Source organism: Hypanus sabinus, chromosome 22 (genome assembly GCF_030144855.1).
Source record: "Hypanus sabinus isolate sHypSab1 chromosome 22, sHypSab1.hap1, whole genome shotgun sequence".
NCBI lineage: Eukaryota > Metazoa > Chordata > Chondrichthyes > Myliobatiformes > Dasyatidae > Hypanus > Hypanus sabinus.
Genome location: NC_082727.1, coordinates 52,289,391 through 52,303,578, shown reverse-complemented (window position 1 = coordinate 52,303,578; position 14,188 = coordinate 52,289,391). Strand labels below are relative to the sequence as shown.

Sequence of the window (14,188 nt, the reverse complement as noted above, 5' to 3'; positions counted from 1 at the left end):
CAAAAGGACACAAGAGATTGCAGATGCTGTAATCAGGAGCAAAAATTAGATTGTTGGAGAACTCAGCTGGTTAAGTAACATTGGTAGAAACAGAAACTCGAAAAGGCTACTGCGGACAGAGAGCTCCTGTGCTCTGTCCACAATGGCCTTCTCGAGCTTCTGAATTCATGTCATTTCAGCTCCCCTTCCCATTCCCACACCTACCCATCTGTCCTTGGCCTCTCCACTGCCACAGCCAGGCTAAATGCAAAAATAGAAGAACAACACCTTGTACTCCACATGGTCAGTCAATACCCAAGGGTATGAACATAGAATTTCCCAATCACATGTAACATTCACCTTTTGTTGTGCTTTCCCACTTCCACCAGTCCATCCAGATTTTCTATCCTTTTTGCATCCCACCCAGCACACTCATTACCAAGTCCTTCTCCCACTTGGTTCTATCTGTCTATCATCCCTCATTTGTTGGTTCCACCTATCACCTAACAGTCTCTTTCTCTGCTCTCCCCCACCACGCAATTTCATCTGCTTAATCTCCACCAGCCCCCATCTTTTTCCGTCTCTCACCTACTAGCCTCTGCCTCAATACACCCCAGCCCCCCCCCACTTGATTCTATCTACCCACCATTCTCTGGTCCAACCAGTCTCCATCTCCAGCCACTCCCTCTCTCCCTCTCCCCTCTTTACCTAGTTCCATTTGTCTAACCTATCTGCCTTACCCCTCCCATTATTTGTTTCCACCTATCTCCTTCAAGTCATTGCATCAACACTCCTCCGATCCACCTCCCAGCTCATCAGGTTCCACCTATCGTCTATCAACCTCTGTCTCATCCACCCATCCCCCTCTCATTTCTCAATACCAGGGGTCGGCAACCCGCGGCTCTTTCATCTCTGTGCTGCGGCTCCCCATGGTTTGTTAGTTTTTGAAATGTAATTTGAAATTTGAAGATTATGGTGATCTTGTACAATCTAAATAAAACGTTGTGGAGACCCCATTTCCAGGCACATCCGAACCGGCTCACAATTAGCCACCGTTCCGGCTAAGGGAGATAGCCTACGGGGGTTTGTGAGTACGTGTCTTTTGGAGCATCCGCGCCCATGGGGACGGATTGAGGGAGGCTTTAAAGCAAAGCTGTTTAGCTCGAATAAAGTTACCTTTGACTGCAGTGTCGTTATTTTAGCGCTGCGTGTAGCACACCGCTACAACGTGTTTTTTTATCGCTATTAATATACATCACCACTGCCAATGCCTGACACCCGCCAGTGCGCACTTTCTTTTAATTCTTCGATCCAAGGTAGGCTAACTATGGAGTAACCTTCAACCCAACGTCTTTTTTTCGGAGTTCAAAATGTTTTTGTTGCATGCAGAAATGTAATTTCGTTTTCTCTGCAGGAGTTCATCAATTTCATAAATGCAACACATTATAGTTTGTTTATACATAGCATAAAGGCAAAAAAAAACATTGTATGCCCTGTTATTTCATTTTAAATGTCAAACGGGTTTTGTGGCTCCCAGTGTTTTCTGTGGGAAATAGGTCCATATTGGCTCTTTCAGTGGTAAACGTTGCCAACCCCTGCTCTATACTGACCGCCTTACCACTACACTCTCAATCCTTTTGCAGGATCTCGAATATCCCTTTACCTTCACAGATACTGCTTAACCCACTAAATTCTTCCATTATGTACCAGATGGAATTCAACAACACAATACCAAATTGAATCTTCATCAAAAATGCCTCATTTTTGCCTGCAGAGGCACTAATTCTCCAGAGTTTTTCTTTTGGTAAACAAGAGCAATAATAAAAAAAAGAAGAGGTCCATGGTGGGTCATTCAACAACTTAAAAAATAATAAGAGCTGATGTTTCAGGTGTGCCTCTTCATATACTAAATGGTCGTTACTGAAACTTTTGTATAAACCCAGTTGCAGCTGTTTTCCATAACTGTTTCAGGTAAATTCCTCTCTTGTCAGTTACTGTCTGTTTATAATTTTTCATCTTTCTCTTTAAACTACCTTCTCCTAATCTGACCGAACTGAGTCTCATTCTGTTCTGGGCTACAAGAACAGCAATCACCAAAGGAGTTAATTGTTAGGAACCAAACAATGGTGTATTGTGTAGAATAGCCAGAGATGCAGGTATGTTAATTATATATATCTTTTGTGACTGAGCAGTGGTGGTGGGTGGGAGAAGTAAGGCACTGGGTTGGGGATTGGGTGTGGGAGAATTGGGTTTTGGCTTATTGAAAGAGTAAAGAATTACATTGTGTATTCAAAGTTGTCAGCAAAATTACCAATATGTCAACAATAACAGTTTGTACTTTTAGTACAGCAAAATGCCTCAAGGTGTTCCACATCATTAGGTAAGAATGAACAGTGAAGAGGCAAATGCAGCATGCAACTGGTGAAAGTGACACTTGGCCCTACTCCTGTTAGTCGTGCTGGGCATTAGGAAACTAGTTTGTGCATGCTGACTAGAATCTCTTATGACAGGCAGGGCTATCATTTTCAATGTTCTAATCCCAGAAATTACTTGTTACAGCTGGCTACAACTGTTTTGCTGTTTTTTTTCTCATCAGAAAGAATCTAGCACTTTGTGGCACAATTTAAGCATGGTTTTGAGATTACCGCAGCTGATCTAGAGCAGGACAGAGTTCTGTTGTTAGGAATCTCTATGTATTTTAAGCAAAATCCAACAGTTGCTTCCTTTTCTAAGCAGTTTTTTACAAGGACTCATCAACAAGAAAATTATAGAAGCTGCTCCGATAGTTTAAATCTTCTCCAGAAATGGTTCAAAGCAGCTGTTTTGTAATGTGGATATCCAGTGGTTTCAGTTTGGGGCATACTTCCATATTTTGTAAATGATGACATGTTTCAGTCCCAGTACTGGGAAGTATTGTAGACTGTTTATTTTTATACTGCTCTGCATCTGGGTTGTCTCCTACTTTGTGGCTGTCAAGTCAAACTAAATGACCATGTAGCAGTATAATATACAGACACTTGTCGTTGTTTTACTAGAAACTGACTCTTTATTTGTGGCCGTAATATATTTGCAAATCAAATTTTTAATTGGTAGAGCAAGGATGGCCGTAATTGGTCACAACAATAGATTTGAGTATGTGGCTTGGGACAAGCAAAGTGAATGTATTATTTACAGTCTTAAGGTAGAGATAGGTATGAGATTGTGCATGAATTGCTGGCTGTTGAGATGTTGTAGTCTATCTGCTGCCTCAGAGATCTATTGTCTTTTTCTAGTTCAACATTAAGAAAGCAATGTGTCATCAGCTTCCATAATAACCCACCCTTTCCTCGACTGCTGTCTCAAACTCTGTGCAAATCTTTGACACCAATGCATTTCAAAACTGAGTTTCCAAATTCAACTGTGACAAACATTTCCTTTTTTGTTGCAGAACCTTCATTTAAGCCTTTTTAATAACTATCCAAAAGTGTTCTTGGATAACTTTTCATCTATAGCTTTGTAGTTTATCCAAAATCTCTTGAGTTATTTTTGCCCTTTATCTTTGGCCTCCTGCGAAAGCTCTCAAAATTTATGTACATTACTGTGCAAAGTCTTAGGCACACATATATAGGTAGGGCACCTAAGAATTTTGCACAGTACTGTATTTGTCAATGTGGAGCGGAGGGCAAGTTTGTAAATCTGACAGGAATGGCGAGGTTGGTGTGCCACCGGTGGGGTGTGGGACAGGGAATGAGTGTTGGGGCAGGGAGGAGGTAGTGTAGATTCAGATACACCCAGCCCGGAGTCACCAGGTAAGGTAATTTGATCCTTACAGAATGTCCTCTGGTGCTTCTCACTTCCTCCCCTCTCCCTTCCCCTTTCCCCAACCATGATTCCTAACTCCCTGCCCCCTTCCTACTCTCAGTCCACAATAAGAGACCCATATCAGAATCAGATTTATCATCACTCATATACATCGTGAACTACATATACTACAGTACTGTGCAAAGTCTTAGGCATCCTAGCTATCTACAGTATATGTGCCTAAGACTAATGCACAGTACTGTATTCCTGAATTCAGCCATTTGTGCAAGCCCAGCCTCTCTGTCCCAACACATGAACAACCCCAGCCTCACCTTGGAAATTGCCTCTCCCTCCTCTAAAATCCTCCCATTGTTCTCTAAGTTAGCTTTTACTGTATGACTCCAAAGGAGCTCATATCTTTTCAGTGTGAGCTGTAATACAAAGTCAACATTTTGGCGGAGAGGACACAGAATAACAAATAGGAAATTTTTATCGTAGTACAGCCAGGCATTTCCTGACACTTAAATATCCAGCAAATTATCACTGTTAACTACTAAAAACTAAACTTGCTGACAATCAGCTCTTGTTTAAGTTATGGATGAAATGAAATGGGTGTTGTAAAGATTCTCATTTTTCATTGGCAACTTCTGGCCACTGGCAGCTAGGTGTGGATCCAAAACCTGCCAGCTCTTTCAGATAATGCATGAAAGAGACCAGAGAAGCCATGACACTGCCAAGCTTGTGATTTTGCTTGAACCTGCTGTTATCCTGTATTTTCAGTATATAATTTCCACTTGAACCCATACCAGGAATGTTCATTCAGCTAGAATTTAAGCAACTTATTTTGTTCATTTATTTTGCTTCTGACCCTGAAATTTTATTTTTGTATTAAGCTGCACTAATACTACGTTTTATTCCCATGGGTGATAATGAATCTAGAGAAATCTCTGGACAAATTGGTTTAGATGTGAGTTTTTTTAGTAAGCAAGCATTTACAGTGATTTGATGGTGTAAGTTAGATGAGCAATAATAACCTTATGGAAAAGACTTGTACACTGAACACAATTTAGGCAATCTTTAAACGCTGGGTCTGATATGTCTTTCATTATTCCAGCCCAGTCTATTTACCATTAACCTCGTATAAGGGGGGAGAAACTTCTTTCCACCATTTGAACTTATAGAAGTTAGATTTTCCATGGCTTAGTGCCAGTTATAAAGGCTGTGACTCCAGTGAAAAGAGTGTTCAAATTTGCCAAGCAAATTTAAAAAGCATCATGCTGCTTTCATGCATTAACACAGAAAGCAGTCTGCCAAATGCATGGAACCTGATATTGCACACGATTATTAGTAACTTATTCTGGACAGAGATTGACCTCGATTAATAAAGGGAGGCTAACAATCATACCATTAATTTAGTTCAGTATATCTTGGATATAAATGGAAATAAAGATTTGTATGTGAAGATCTTTATGTGTCTGAGGTATTTCAATACATCTCAAATATAAATTCTCTGAATTTTCTAACCTTTAATTCCTTGTTCTATCAAAGATTTATCTCTGACTACCTTAAATATAACTAATCCTTGCTATACAGAGACATTTAACAACTGCTTGGACTGCTGGAAATAATTGAAATATAAGTGAAATATAAAGACACACTGAAACTGTAAGGACCTAGCTGAAAACATAAGGTAAAATAAGTAAAAGATAACAATTTTATCTCATGCTTTCAAGCTCTGATTGGCGCAGAATCACAGTAGTGGATTCCACAGAATAATGCAAAGGAATCGAAACTGGGTTAGGCGTTGCCACTTGACTCCAGGAGCAGTCCAACAACAGATCGAGAATTAGATGCACTGACATCTACTACCCAGTGTCTAACTACAGCAGTTCCATGCAAGTCCATTGCACGCTGAATGCTGAATGCTTCCCCAAACCTCAAATCTTGCACAAAAGTTTCAGCTAGTTTGCAAACTGTTCACCTAAGCTAAAACATTCAATAAACATGGTTTTTCTTTTTAACTCAGGAGGGAAAATGTTGTCAAGTGTGAGCATTTTGCCACTTTTCCTCTTTTAATTTCCACTTTTTTAAAAAATGGTCCGGTTTTCCATCTGTTTTTATTGGAGTAATAGCCAAGTTTAGATGAAAAGCTCCTGTTCTAGTTTTGAAAAGCTTGTCATCTTCTTTCCATCTGATAACTTGGTTCTTGGTGTAACTTGACTTCTATGAAGCTCGCCTCCATGATTTGACTGGTTGGTCTGTTAACAGTTATGTCACTCCATGATTGAGTACAGGCACAAATACCTTACACTCTGCTGACAAAGCTGGGCATTGTGCCACTCTCTTATGTATACAGAATGGAAGGTGCTAGTCAAGATGGAAAACACTACAGTCATATATTGAAATTTGTTTTTCTTGAACATCTGGGACGTAAAGTAAATCTGTCTAAAGGTTGGTCAAATGATTAAGCTTTTAAAGGATCAGAATCAGGTTTAATATCTCCTGTATATGTTGTGAAATGTGTTAACTTTGAAGTAGCAGTACATGATAATATAGAAAAATATCCTGTGAATTACAGTAAGCATATATGTATATTAACTAGTTAAATAAGTAGTACAAAAACAGAAATAAAAAGTAGTGAGGTATTGCTCATGAGCTTAAATCAGGTGGCAGAGGACAAGAACCTGTTCCTGAATCGCTGAGTGTATGCCTTCAGACTTCTGTACCTCCTTCTTGACTGGTAGCAATGAGAAGTGGGTGGTGGTGGGGTCCTTAATGATGGACACTGCTTTGTTGAGGTACTGCTGCTTGAAGATGCCTCAAAATGAAAAGTATTGACATCCAGCTTTGAACAAAAGCCATTGGAAAGCTTACTTTGGGCTTGGAATGAAACTGACAGAAGCTGCACACTCCTGTGGGTATGGCTATGATCTCAGTTCCATTTGCAGTGCCTCGTGTACCTGGCATTGCTCGGTAGAAACAAGCTCTCTGCATTGAAAAGCATTACTATTTTGTTGTCTCGTGGTTGTGATTTAGGAGGCAATAGATATTACATTTCCCAATAGCTGATTTGGCTATCTGCAGGTTGGGTGCAAATCCACATCAGTCCCAAAATTAATCGTCTTGGTCACAAAAGTAAAGGAATGTGTGCTCACCAGTACATTTATCTCCACACAGCCTATAATCATTTATAATCCCAGCGAGTAGGTTTGTAATTCCAGTGGGTCGCATAAGCAAATTCTTGTGATTACCACTGAGGGTTGGAATGTTATCTTTGCAGTTCTGAGACCTGAATTCACAATTTTTGAAATGAAGAGATTAAAGTCTTTCTCATTTGCAGGAGCTGAGCCTTGCAATCAAAGCCTTCCATATAACATATATAACATATAACAATCACAGCACGGAAACAGGCCATCTCAGCCCTCCTAGTCCATGCCGAACTCTTAATCTCACCTAGTCCCACCTACCCGCACTCAGCCCATAACCCTCCACTCCTTTCCTGTCCATATACGTGTCCAATTTTACCTTAAATGACACAATTGAACTGGCTTCTACTACTTCTACAGGAAGCTCATTCCACACAGCTATCACTCTCTGAGTAAGGAAATACCCCCTCGTGTTTCCCTTAAACTTCTGCCCCCTAACTCTCAAATCATGTCCTCTCGTTTGAATCTCCCCTACTCTCAATGGAAACAGCCTATTCACGTCAACTCTATCTATCCCTCTCAAAATTTTAAATACCTCGATCAAATCCCCCCTCAACCTTCTACACTCCAATGAATAGAGACCTAACTTGTTCAACCTTTCTCTGTAACTTAAGTGCTGAAACCCAGGTAACATCTTAGTAAATCGTCTCTGCACTCTCTCTAATTTATTGATATCTCTCCTATAATTCGGTGACCAGAACTGCACACAATATTCTAAATTTGGCCTTACCAATGCCTTGTACAATTTTAACATTACATCCCAACTTCTGTACTCAATGCTCTGATTTATAAAGGCCAGCGTTCCAAAAGCCTTCTTCACCACCCTATCTACATGAGACTCCACCTTCAGGGAACTATGCACTGTTATTCCTAGATCTCTCTGTTCCTCGGCATTCCTCAATGCCCTACCATTTACCCTGTATGTTCTATTTGGATTATTCCTGCCAAAATGTAGAACCTCACTTCTCAGCATTAAACTCCATCTGCCAACGTTCAGCCCATTCTTCTAACCGGCATAAATCTCCCTGCAAGCTTTGAAAATCCATCTCATTATCCACAACACCTCCTACCTTAGTATCATCGGCATACTTACTAATCCAATTTACCACCCCATCATCCAGATCATTTATGTATATTACAAACAACATTGGGCCCAAAACAGATCCCTGAGGCACCCCGCTAGTCACCGGCCTCCATCCCGATAAACAATTATCCACCACTACTCTCTGGCATCTCCCATCTAGCCACTGTTGAATCCATTTTATTACTCCAGCATTAATACCTAACGACTGAACCTTCTTAACTAACCTTCCATGTGGAACTTTGTCAAAGGCTTTGCTGAAGTCCATATAGACTACATCCACTGCCTTACCCTCGTCAACATTCCTCGTAACTTCTTCAAAAAATTCAGTAAGGTTTGTCAAACATGACCTTCCATGCACAAATCTATGCTGGCTACTCCTAATCAGATCCTGTCTATCCAGATAATTATTAATACTATCTCTAAGAATACTTTCCATTAATTTACCCACCACTGATGTCAAACTGACAGGTCTATAATTGCTAGGCTTACGTCTAGAACCCTTTTTAAACAATGGAACCACATGAGCAATACGCCAATCCTCCGGCACAATCCCCGTTTCTAATGACATCTTAAAGATCTCCGTCAGAGCTCCTGCTATTTCTACACAAACTTCCCTCAAGGTCCTGGGGAATATCCTGTCAGGACCCGGAGATTTATCCACTTTTAAATTTCTTAAAAGCGCCAGTACCTCCACCTCTTTAATTGTCATAGGTTCCATAACTTCCTTACTTGTTTCCCACACCTTACTCAATTCGATATCCTTCTCCTTAGTGAATACCGAAGAGAAGAAATCGTTCAAAATCTCTCCCGTCTCCCTCGGCTCCACACATAGCTGACCACTCTGATTCTCTAAGGGGCCAATTTTATCCCTCACTATCCTCTTGCTTTTAATATAACTGTAGAAACCTTTCGGATTTACTTTCACCTTATTTGCCAAACCAACCTCGTATCTTCTTTTAGCTTTTCTAATCTCTTTCTTAAGATTCCTTTTACATTCTTTATATTCCTCAAGCAATTCCTTTACTCCATGCTGCCTATATCTATTGTAGACATCCCTCTTTTTCCGAACCAAATTTCTAATATCCCTTGAAAACCATGGTGCTTTCAAACCTTTAACCTTTCCTTTCAACCTAACAGGAACATAAAGATTCTGTACCCTCATAATTTCACCCTTAAATGACCTCCATTTCTCTATTACATCCTTCCCATAAAACAACTTGACCCAATCCACTCTCTCTAAATCCCTTCGCATCTCCTCAAAGTTAGCCTTTCTCCATTCAAAAATCTCAACTCTAGGTCCTGTCCTGTCCTTCTCCATAATTATATTGAAGCTAATGCTATTGTGATCACTGGACCCGAAGTGCTCCCCAACACATACATCTGTCAGCTGACCTATCGCATTCCCTAACAGGAGATCCAACACTGCCCCATCTCTAGTTGGTACTTCTATGTATTGTTGCAAAAAACTATCCTGCACACATTTCACAAACTCTAAACCATCCAGCCCTTTTACAGAATGAGCTTCCCAGTCTACGTGTGGAAAGTTAAAATCACCCACAATCACCACCTTGTGTTTACTACAAATATCTGCTATCTCCTTACACATTTGCTCTTCCAACTCACGCTCCCCATTAGGTGGCCTATAATACACTCCTATCAGTGTTACTACACCTTTCCCATTCCTCAACTCCACCCAATAGTCTCCCTAGAGGAGCTCTCTAATCTATCCTTCCAAAGCACCGCCATAAGATTTTCTCGGACAAGCAATGCAACACCTCCTCCTCTGGCCCCTCCTACTCTATCACACCTGAAGCAACTAAATCCAGGAATATTTAGTTCCCAATCACACCCTTCCTGCAACCATGTTTCACTAATAGCTACAACATCATAATTCCAGGTATCAATCCACGCTTTAAGCTCATCCACCTTTCTTACAATGCTCCTAGCATTAAAATAGATACATTTAAGATACTCTCCACCTCCTCCTCTCTTTTCATCCCTAACAATGCATTCAAATTTATTATCCTTTTCTTTCTTCTCCCCAACATCTTCAGACTGAGCGCATCCCTTCTCCATCACCTGCCTTTCCTCCCTCACACACTGTCTCTTTACTTGCTCTACTGGTGAACTAACCTCCTCTCCCATAGTTTCCTCAAATTGATTCCCGCCCCCCCCCCCCATCTTACTTGTTTAAACTCTGCCCTGTAGCCCTAGGATATCCACTAGGATATTGGTCCCCCCAGGATTCAAGTGTAACCCGTCCTTCTTGAACAGGTCACGCCTGCCCCAGAAGAGGTCCCAATGATCCAGAAACTTGAATCCCTGCCCCCTGCTCCAATCCCACAGCCACGCATTCATCCTCCACCTAATTCTATTTCTACTCTCACTGTCGCGTGGCACAGGCAGTAATCCCGAGATTACTACCTTTGCGGTCCTTCTTCTTAACTGCCTTCCTAACTCCCTATACTCTCATTTCAGGACCTCTTCCCCTTTCCTACCTATGTCATAGGTACCTACATGTACCACGACCTCTGGCTCCTCACCCTCCCACTTCAGGATATCTTGGACGCGATCAGAAACGTCCCGAACCCTGGCACCAGGGAGGCAAATTACCATCCGGGACTCCCGATCACCTCCACAGAACCGCCTGTCTGAACCCCTGACCATCGAGTCCCCTATTACTATGGTCCTATTTCTTCTATCCCTACCCTTCTGAGCTACAGGGCCGTCCTCTGTGCCGGAGGCCCGGCCACTGTCACTTCCACCAGGTAGGCTGTCCCCCCCCAACAGTACTCAAACATGAGTACTTATTGTCAAGGGGTACAGCCACTGGGGTACTCTCTAGTACCTGCCTCTTCCCCCCACCTATCTGCCTCCCGTGGCCCCGGAGTGACCACCTGCCTGTAACTCCTCTCAATCACCTCCTCACTCTCCCTGACCAGGCGAAGGTCATTGAGCTGCAGCTCCAGTTCCCTAACTCGGTCCTTCAGGAGCTGCAGTTCGGTGCACCTGGCGCAGATGTGGACGTCCGGGAGGCTCGGAGACGCCAGGACCTCCCACATCCGACACTGAGAACAACAAGCTGCCCTCACACTCATACTTCCTGAAAAATAACAAGAACTAAAAGATAAACCTACTGTGCCCTCTTCTGCCTAAGCCCCCTGAGCCCAAGCCCTACACTCTGCTCCCGGCACACTCCGCTGCCCGCAAACGAAGCTGCCCGCTTTTTAAGGCTGCGTTCTTTTTATATCTTCCCGCCTTCCCAGGCCTCCTCACGTGCCTGCGCAGTCCCGCCTCTCAGAACTCCGATCTGAGAAGCAATTGGACAATTTGAAAATGGCCGCCGCCGCACTTCCTCTCAAAGCCTCGCTGTCCTCTTCCAAAAGAGAACTACCTCACTCAGTCTCTCTTTTTATATCTTCCCGCCTTCCCAGGCCTCCTCACGCGCCTGCACAGTCCCGCCTCTCAGAACTCCGATCTGAGAAGCAATTGGACAATTTGAAAATGGCCGCCGCCGCACTTCCTCTCAAAGCCTCGCTGTCCTCTTCCAAAAGAGAACTACCTCACTAGTCTCTCTTTTTATATCTTCCCGCCTTCCCAGGCCTCCTCACGCGCCTGCGCAGTCCCGCCTCTCAGAACTCCGATCTGAGACGCAATTGGACAATTTGAAAATGGCCACCGCCACACTTCCTCTCAAAGCCTCGCTGTCCTCTTCCAAAAGAGTATCCCTCCTATCAAGAAAGGCCCATTTATTTTTTTGTCTCCTCCATCCTCCCTTTTCAATTAAATTTTTTAGCTGAAAGGAAGGTAGAAGCTGCCAGGTGAACAAAGTCAGATACTGTTGCCTTTTTTTGCTCTTTAAGGTTCTCCCCAGATCTCTACTAAGCCTCTTCAGCCATGAGAAACCAAGAGGTGCCTAATAAAATTATATGAAAGTTGGTGTTTGAAGTCTGATTCTTTAAAGGGTTAACCATTTGCCATGGAGACATATATTCAATCAATCTTGTCTAGTTATAGAGGTTAACAACCACCCATACGGAGCAAATTAGCATTTTCAAATGCCGAGGTAGGTTTGCCATCTGTCTTGGTCTTAGTTGAAGCCTGAAGTTTTGTTAGGAGCTCAGCCGACTTTGAGGTTCTCTCACGTAATGTTGAGTAGTTCTAACTTGCCTTAAAGGTAGCTAAAAACATGTTGGCATATTTCTGCAAAAATGAAAATCTCAAGCTGCTGTTTTGTTACTGGAACCAAATGTGTTGTTTATGAACCTTAAAGATACCATGCAACTGGCCTACATAGCTGAGGATGCTACTCTGAAAAAAGTTTAACTATCCTTAACTTTGAAATTTCGGAGATGGCCCCACATGCATGTTCTCAGCAACCTATCTCTACAATTCTGTTCCAGAGTACTGAAGCAACTGCCTTTCAGAATCTCAAAACCTTTGTGGGAGCCCTTCAAAAGTGCAAAAGTGCAAAAGTGCACGATGATCTCATTTCCTCAAGTCTTCACTCTGATATAGTTGATTTTTCCACTAACCCTGTATTTTTAGATCATTATCTCCTCAATGCTTCTTTTTGTGTTCTGTGATGTATACTAGCTGAACCTAGTGCCTTTTCTCATTTCCACTTGATTTTGTACGGTATCACAAGCAGGTTAGTATCACTGGCATATGTCGTGGTTTTTTGTTTGGCAACAGCAGTACAGTGCAATACATAAAATTACTATGTTAAAATAAGAAGTGCAAAGGAAGTACAATGAAGTAATTTTAATGGGTTCATGTACCATTCAGAAATCTAATGGCAGAGGGGAAGAAGTTGTTCTTAAAACATTGAACATGGGTCTTAGTGCTCCTAAACCTCCTACCTGCTGGTAGTAATGAAAAGAGTTCATGTCCTGGATGGTGAGGGTTCTTTATAATGGACACTGTCTTCTTGAGGCACAGTCTCTTGAAAATGTCCTCGGTAGCAGAGAGGCTTGTGGCCATGATGAAAGTGATTGAGTCTACAGGCCTTTGCACCTCTTGTGATTCTCTGCATTGGAGGCTCCCTCTGTACAATGCAACCAGTCAGAATGCGCTCCACAGTACCTCTGCAGAAATTTGCAAGAGACTTTAGTGATGTACCATATGTCTTCAAACTCCTAATGAAGTAGAGCTGCAGGTGTGCCTTTGTGAATGCATTGATGTGTTGGGCCCAGGATACATCATCTGAGATGCTGGCGTGCAGGAACTTGAAAGTGGCTCACCCTTTCCAACACGGACACCTAAATGAGGATTATGTTGCTCGCAAAATCCCCTTCCTGAAGCCCACAATGAATTGCTTGATCTTGCTGACATTGAGTGTGAGATTGTTGTTGCACCACTGCTCAACCAGTCAATCTATCTCACTCCTATACACCTCCTCATCATCATCTGAGATTCTGCCAACAACAGTCAAGTCATCAGTGAATTTATAGATGGTCATTGATCTGTGCCCAGTCACATAGTCATGTGTGTAGAGTAGTGGGCTAAACATGCGTCCTTGAGATGCCTCTTGTTGATTGCCAGCGAGGAGGAAATGTTATTAATAATCCACACTGACTGTTTTAATGAATTACAAAGTCCATTTATTATTAAAATATGTATGCCATAGGCAACCTGAAGAGCCGTCTTCTTGCAGGCAGCCAAAAAACAAAGAAACACAGTAGAATTGATGAAAAACCCCACAGCCGAAAGAGTCAAGTATTCAATATGCAAAAAAAAGAAACAAAAAAACGGTGAAAAAAAGAATAGTTAACAAGTAATACACAGAACATGAACCACAGAGTCACCAAAAGTGAGTTCACAGCCATGGGGCCAGTTCAGTGCTGCAGCCGGTCCAGGAACCCAATGGCAGCAGGCCATAGCTGCAGAGTTGGTTCAGTAAGTGAGCTGAATGCCAGTCAGTCTTTCGCCCTCGGCCTCAACGCCTTAATCTTTTTAGTCTGGCTCAGTATTTTAATTGCCTAAACATTGATTCATTTTTCATTCTCGGGCCTGGACCACGCCCCATCAATCTGGCCCAAGGTTTAAATCTGGCCTGGAGTCCACTCCAGCAATGGCCACTGCAGCTGTACCTGCATTCTTGAGAGTCCAGTTTGCCAAATATTTCAGGATACCACAA

The 14,188-nt window shown here is 42.3% G+C and overlaps 1 protein-coding gene across 4 annotated transcripts in view; it reads left to right on the top strand.

Moving 5' to 3' along the window:
- lhpp (phospholysine phosphohistidine inorganic pyrophosphate phosphatase) overlaps nt 1-14,188 on the top strand; it is a 111,607-nt gene that overhangs the window by 89,207 nt on the left and 8,212 nt on the right. The gene's annotated exons all lie outside the window — the stretch shown is intronic.